Here is a 7,973-nt window from a genome sequence, read left to right on the forward strand (position 1 = left end):
AACGTGATTTTGTAATTCTTAAGGAGTACGGTGCAATCTTTCGCAAGAATATCATATGGATTTTTCCCTACTCTGATCTCGCCTTTACATGAATTGTTGTAATTGACGTATATTAGAGGGATTGACAAGAGAATCGCTACAGGTATGTTAAGGCTAAGCCTTCCTTCATTTTGCATGATCTCGTAATTACACAAGTTTGATAACGAGGCATAAAGAAAAATTCATGTCCCGAAATTTACATATTTTCCTAGTTTTGTAAACTACAAATTCTTCTTACTAGTTCTTCATATTCAATTGAGTATTTCCTTCTTCCAGTCAAGAGAGCAGAGAGTTTATATATACGGTATTAAAGTATTTTCATTACCATCGAGTTATAATCGATGGGCAGGCCCCTATTGGGAAACCTCTGATAAGATGGTAAGTTATATACTGAGCCTACTGTGGCCAAGTGCCTATGAGTGAACCCAACATGGCCGAGATATAGAGCCTAGTACGGCCGAGCGCCTATGAGCGAGCCTACTACGGTAGAGCAGTTATATATATATATATATATATATATATATATATATATATATATATATATACTGAGCTTATAAGGACAGACAACTATTTTACTTTCAGTTTTTATATTATCAATTCAGTTTCAGCTTTTCGTATATTGCCTTACATACTCGGTACATTATTTCGTACTGACGTCCCTTTTCTGGGGGCACTGCATTTCATGCGTACAGGTTCAGACAGACAAGCGGGTAGATCTCCTCATTAAGTGTTGCTCAAGTTCAGCTTTATCGGTAAGCTCTATGCTCTTTGGAGTTGCTGGGTCTAGAGCTTTATGTACATCTTGTGTATATATGTATATATGTTATGAGTAGGTTGGTGCCCTGTTCCGATCACAGTATATCCACCAATAGAGGCTTGTAGACATATTTTTTCAGTTAGTGCAGTATGATGGGCTTGTAGGCCTTGTATGTATATTTGGTTAGTCTGTCAGCTGTAGTAAGTACGACGGCCTTGTCGGCCTAGCTTTAAATTGATATCTAGTCAACATTCGCCGTTGTCTTGCAAGGTGGCTCATGGCCAAAGCATGCCATCATATGTTAAGAGTTCCTGAGTCGCAAGTTGGTATGCAAGGATAGGTGAGGCATCGGGTGCCAGTCTCGTCCGCAAGTTCGGGGTGTGACAAAATCCAAAGCCTAGGGCATTTCCCTCTTTAGGTCCCTTTCTCGCACCATGACCTGTGGTCGAAATTCTTCCAATCTCGTTACTATTGCTACTTTCTGTCATGAAACATGTACGACTCTATCCCTACTATGTGACTCTTCTCTCCTTTTTCCTCAAGTTATTATCCAATCTCTAGGCCTCACTTTGTGAACATATACAGAACTATGACAAGATGTCCCTCTAGTCATCTATAGGTGTACTAAAGTCCTTCGCTTGGTACTTTGTCGAACTTACGACTATTTCTATATCTTGTTTCATATCCCGAGTTATTTATCCTTATGGATTTACAACATCTAGGTAGGTCGGACTATACCATAACACTTACTTTGATTTATTATTACCGAGGTGTGCTACTTAACTCCAAGGTGTACTAAGTTTTTTTTATAACTTACAAAAACCATCAGCTTTGTTATTTTGATGTGTTTAATCCCGAGGGCTTACCTATTCTCGTTACCTTCTCACTTACATTTTCTTATCCTTACTCATGTCTACCTAATAACTTGTCGCTCTACCATACTTTATCTTGCGACCTACACATATTTATTTATACTACTCACAACCTTCCTTTAACTTGATTGCACCATAGATTTCCTTATTTTATTCTGGAAACTCAGGAGAGACATCACGTCGTCTCTAACTCTTCTTGACTGTCTTAACTAGAGCTTTTGGTACCTAAAAACCATAGGCTAGCAGATATGCCGCTGATGATACAACTATCATTAGGGTGAATTTTAGGGATTTTAGGCTATGTTAATGGAGAGTGAGAGTTGAGGGTTTGGGTATTGATTTGTGGTTGGAATTGGATGAAATTGATTGGACTCATAGTTGAATGGGTGTTCAAAATTTGTGAGTTTGATCGGGTTCCGAGGTACGAGCCCGGAGTTGACTTTTTGATTTTGATTAAAGACCTTAGATTTATTGTATGAGAGTATTTCCTATATCTATTATTGATGATATTAAGTTGTTTTGGATAGATTCGAGCCACTTGGAGGCTGATTCGCATGGCAAGAGCTTTTTGGAATATTGATTTGCGCGCTTTGAGGTAAGTAACATATCGAAACTTGGATTTGAGGGTATTTAACCCTGGGAAATACGTTATTTGGAAGGTATTGGGTACGCGCTAGGTGACGGGCATGTGTGCGTGCACCATTATGTTTATGATTATATGGTTTTTGGACTATTATGAGATTTGTTGGCTATCATGTTTTGTTATATCCGTGTTTTCTAAACTTGTATGGTTAATTAAGTCCCAATTTATGTTAAAAATCATGTCTAGATTATGTGCTATTTGTTTGAGACTTGATAGGATATATTCTTGCCATTTATGAGGTATTTGCCTTAATTGTACACCTACTCTCTGTCATGATGTTATATCCATGTATGATATCTCTATCTCAGTACTTTCTTATTTGATTTTTTCACATGTTGTTTATGCCTCATATGTTCTATTGAATTGTGTATTATGAGATGTGAGTAACGGAGACTTTACAAGTTGATGACTAAGCCTGGGCCATAGAGCCGATTTGGTATTTATTTTGAGGTGACGCGTATGCGAGGGTCATATTGGGATAAACGTTATTGATTTGGGGTGAAGCGTGCACCAGGCCCCACTATAGGGCTATATGACTATGATTAGCACTTGGGGAGGATCCGCCCCTCTAGAGTCTGACATGCCAGCAGTGGGCGCATGCATAATATTTTATACACGGGCTTGATGATAGGTAGTTATGTCAGGTACCCATACAATGCTAAGTGGGATTATTCTTGGTGGATCCACTGTGATATTGTTGATTTGACATGTATAATTGACATGTAGGTATAGAGATGTACTTTCCTCTTGCTAGCTGATTAATGAAATATTTTATTCATGCTGGGCTTTCACTTTTATACTTGAAAAACATGTCTAAATTCCTGAAATGTGAATGAGCTGAACATGATATCATTGAGTTATTTATTTACACTGTTATCTTTACGATCTGAGCTGTTACTGGTTATTATTATTGGTCTCTGACTGTTTCTTCTAAGCTCGTCACTGCTTTTAGCACAAGGTTAGATTTTTTACTTATTGAGTATATGAGGTTGGTTGTAAACGTACTACACTCTGCACTTCGTGTGCAGATCCATGTGCCTCCCGACGGGGTAATTTCCAAACTTGAGTTTGTTACCTGCTTTTGGGAGATTATGAGATAGCTGCTATGTCGTCCACAGTCCTTGAAGTCCTCTTTCGGTTATTTCTATTATTATTGTTTTATTGTTCAGACAGTTATATCAGAGAATTTGGCTTGTATTTTGATATTCAGTAGTGCTCATGTACTTGTTAACACCAGATCTTTGGGATAGTTATAGTAGTATTATTGGTACTTTCTCAGTTACTTCATGATATTTCCACTATTGAGTTTAATTAAATTATATTTTTTATCAAATTCGTTGTTATTGGTGACTGTTGGCTTGCCTAGCAAGTGGTGTTAGGTGCCGTCGCGGCTCCGGTGGGAGTTGGGTCATAACACTTAAGTAGGTCAAGCATTTCGAAGCAACTTCAGATTTTGAATCTTAAGTTGTTCTATCTTTCAATTGCAACTTCAAAATTTTAAATTTTAAATCGTTCAATTTTTCGATACAGCTTCAAAAAACTTCAGATTCAAAAGCATATTTAAAATATGAAATCTTAAATAGTTCAATTTTTCAATACAAATTCATACAACTCCAGATTCAAAATGAGATTCAATATATGAAGTTCTAAATCATAAACTTGTTCTTCGAATTTCAACAATCCAACATAAAATTCAACACCTAAATTTACTCCAAATGAGCTCAAATTTGAAACATAACTTTCAAATATTATAAAGAATAAATCTCAGTCATTAAACTTTGAAAACAACCAAAAATTTAATAAACCTATTTTGCAAGAAGAAGAAGAAGAAGAAGAAAATATGTATATAACGTTACTAAAAAATTTGATAGCAATTAATTTTTTTTCTAAAAGTGGATACGGATTCAATCGGTGGTGCAAAACTGGGTGCCACATGAAAATTTTACTAGTGACTCCTAGATCCCATTGGCCGTGGCCCATGAAGATACTTGGTACATTTGGTTTATTTGGGGGAAAATAACGCCCACCAGCTACTTTTGGCCTTATTTTTTAAAAACTAGCTATCATTCTAGAACTTTAAATTCAGCCAAATACCTAGACACCACCTTAAATTTTGTTTTAATTTTCATTAGACACTTCAACTAAAGCCAATACTTATTAAACATTACAACTTCAACCTACATATGTCTATTAAACACACATTTGACAATCCCAAAACAAGCATAAGTGTGTGTATGCTACTTGTCATTGACCTAGTAATAAGACTAATAAGAAAATGAAAGTCATCAAAAGAAAAAGAAAAGAAGAAAAAAAAACTGAAAAAGCAAAACAGAGACAAAGATTAACCTTCCTCCCCAGCAAATACCCTCTCCCCTTCATAGTCTTCTTCCCCAATCTTTGTCCATCCTTCATCCTCTTCTCTCCCAAAAATATCAAATATTTCACAGTCAACTAATTCCCCACCCCACCCCACCCCAATTTTTGAAGTCCTTTATTTCTTCTGCAATCTATCTTAAATTTATACAGAATTCCATGGCCACCAAAAATAACATGAAAATTCACAACTTCATTTAGACCTACTATTGTGACACCACCACAAGTAGATAAATATTTGATTGTTTTTTCTTTAAGTGAAAAACGAGAAACTATTGGAAATAAATTCTACTTCCTTTTCATTTCAGATGATCAATCTTATTGGAGGAATAATCGTGGGCTTGACTTCACCGACCAGTAATGTTTTGAGCATCCAATATTTTTTCGTCGGGCATGTTGTTATTCATGGAATTATGCCTGATCATTTTTTGAATTGCTTGATTTTGATGTGAAGAGTCCATTTTGATTTCTGAGAAGGTGAAATTGTGTATTTTTCTTGCTGGTTTTTTCTCTATATTCTTTAATATTGTGGTGGTTTTGCCTCTGATTTCTGCGACAAAGCAAGTTAATTTTGAAGATTCTTGTCACGACCCAAACCGAAGGGCCACAACGAGCACCCGGTACCTTACTCAACCGAGTACCAACATAACATATCTTTCTTATTATACTATCATTGGTAAATGGGCCAAAAAGGCCGTCATGAGATAATCAGAATAAAACATAAGGGAATACTAGACTTAGGATGACCCAACATGATATAGAAACTTATACATGTGACATATGGGCCTATAAGGCTGACATAATTATTTGTAAACTAAAAACGCAGGCCGATAAGGCCATACACGTATCTATATACCTGACATCTGTCTACAAGCCTTTAAGAGTACATAAACATCATAAAGGTCGGGACAGGGCCCCGCCATACCAGTCAATACATGTCCAAATCATACTGATCAAATAGACAATTCCGCAGCAAGTGGAGTGCACCAACACCTTTCGCTGAGCTGAGCCTATAGGAGAGTTGTCAACCTGTCTTTTAAGACCTGTCTTTGCTCGTTTCTTTGTATCATTTGGATCATGCCAAAAAGAAAGAAGGGATAGCCTTAACATACCTGCATGATATCTTCCTTATTACTCAACTAAGCTCGACATAATGTCTTGCATCTACAATAACTTAAATGATATTGCCGTTAACATATAATGTCGTACCATCGTATTTGGATAATCGTATGGCTTAAGGAAAATCAGGCAGAACCTCCCCTATTTTTAATACATCCCAAAGACCACTAAGGGTCATCAACAACCCAACAAAAACAACAATAGCAAAGAATAGCAACAACAAAAATGCTATCCAATATGAGTTTCTCTGATTATCTTAACAATCATATTGAGCGGCAAGCTCGTTTTTACTCATAACAAGATATGAAGTGAATCCAACTCTTATTTCATAAATTAGTTTACAACCTTCAGAACATCATACTTATATGTACCATATTATTTCTAGTTTAAAACATCCATAAAATGCCTTCCAAAACAGCCCCATACGTCTAGCACCTTAATTTTTACCGTCAATCACTTGTTTTTCATCTTTTCTTCTTCAAACAACTTAATTAACACCTAGAAATGCTTAACAACAACAACCACAATATTATCAAATTATTTTCACAATTTCCAGCCACCATAAACCATATATTTAGCCACACAACAACCCAACCAAAGAGACAACCATATCTCATGTTCTTTCAAGTGCTATCTTATGGTTTTTCACTCAAACAACACAACCAGTACAAGATTAGCCTTAGGCACAATCAAGAAGATGTTATACATACCTTGGACATCATCTAAAACTCGAAACCCTATCTCAACTTAGCTCACAATAGCCCTCAATCACACCACAACATCATATAAAAATTCTCTTGTAGTCTTTAACACCTTTGATGATGATTTGAGTTGATTTTCCTTAGGTTTGGTTCTTGGGATTTTGGACCAGCTCTTAGAGAGAATTGAGACTATTTTGGTGTAAGTTTTCTGTGTATAATGACCAGATATACAAGGGAGAAGATAACTTATAAGCCCACCGCCTCAATTCTCCAAGTAGGTGGGTAAGCTGCCTGCTTGGCAGCTTGAGCAGTGCAACTTCGGACACTTGTATCTCGCTAATCCGACATCGTATTGACAAACAGATCTCAGAATTGGAAACTAGACACATAGGGATTTAATTCTATATAAATATCTCCATGTAACTCTCAATGGATTGGGAGAAAACTACGTCGCAACTGGCCTATGAAATTGCTAGTTTCTCCGAAGTGCGGCTACGTAACTTGGCGATCCTACTATATAAATTTATATTTCTCTACCCCGATGTTGTATTAATAAATGGTTTGGAGTGGAAACTAGATTCCAAGACCTTCATTTTGGTATATAATATGTCCCAAAATGACCTCATATAACACATGAAATATATTGCTCAAAATGCTTGGTTACAAGGCAAATCCTTAGTAGGTTTTTCCGCAACTTAAATCCGATTTTTCCCAAACTTTATATTTCATATCAAAAAATCATATATAGTCATATCTTGACTTTAAACTCATTTTAATCATGATTAACAAGTCTCATATTCATCTTAACTTGCTTAAGACTTCAGTAAACCTTACTTATCCTTGTACAAGGATTTCGTCCTTTTTGAGTTTACATTAGATAATCCTATAATGATAGTGACGTCTGAAGTACGGGGTGTAAAAACATTAAATCACTTTATATGATTTTAAAGAAGATCTCATTTCCGAGCTTACATCAATTGGCTTACAGCATACTTTCGCTTACAAAAATATGGGGTGTAACATCATTCCCCCTTTGGAACATTCATCCTCGAATATTGACTGATGTGCTTATTAGTCTCATATCCTATAGATCTCATGAGTACTTTAATATTTTCCACCATCTAGGCAATTGTTCTGTGAATAAATTCAAAGACTAGGGCATTCCCCCCTTTATGGCTCTTCTCACATCATGACTTGTGATTAGAATTCTTCTAATCTTATAACTTTGACTACCTTCTGTGTTGCAGCATGTATGACTCTGTCCTTTTATGTGCGGATTTTCTTCTTTTTTCCAGCATTTTGCCAATCTCTTTACCTTAGTTTGTAAACATATATAGAACTATGATAAGATGTCCCTCGGAGCATATATAAGTGTACTGATGTTCTTCGCGCTCGGTACTTTGTCGAACTTACAACTATTGCTATATTTTGTTTCATAACATTGGTTATCTGTCATTAAGGCTTTAGTG

General features: G+C 36.1%; 1 long non-coding RNA gene across 1 annotated transcript; it reads left to right on the plus strand.

The window, feature by feature from the left end:
- The first annotated feature begins 728 nt into the window (after positions 1 to 728).
- On the plus strand, positions 729 to 3,540 carry LOC142170573 (uncharacterized). The gene is made up of 3 exons (XR_012699832.1): positions 729 to 791; positions 2,196 to 2,263; positions 3,340 to 3,540. It is a non-coding gene; the product is annotated as an uncharacterized LOC142170573 (long non-coding RNA).
- The last annotated feature ends 4,433 nt before the right edge of the window (positions 3,541 to 7,973 follow it).

This window comes from Nicotiana tabacum, chromosome 16, assembly GCF_000715075.1.
Source record: "Nicotiana tabacum cultivar K326 chromosome 16, ASM71507v2, whole genome shotgun sequence".
NCBI lineage: Eukaryota > Viridiplantae > Streptophyta > Magnoliopsida > Solanales > Solanaceae > Nicotiana > Nicotiana tabacum.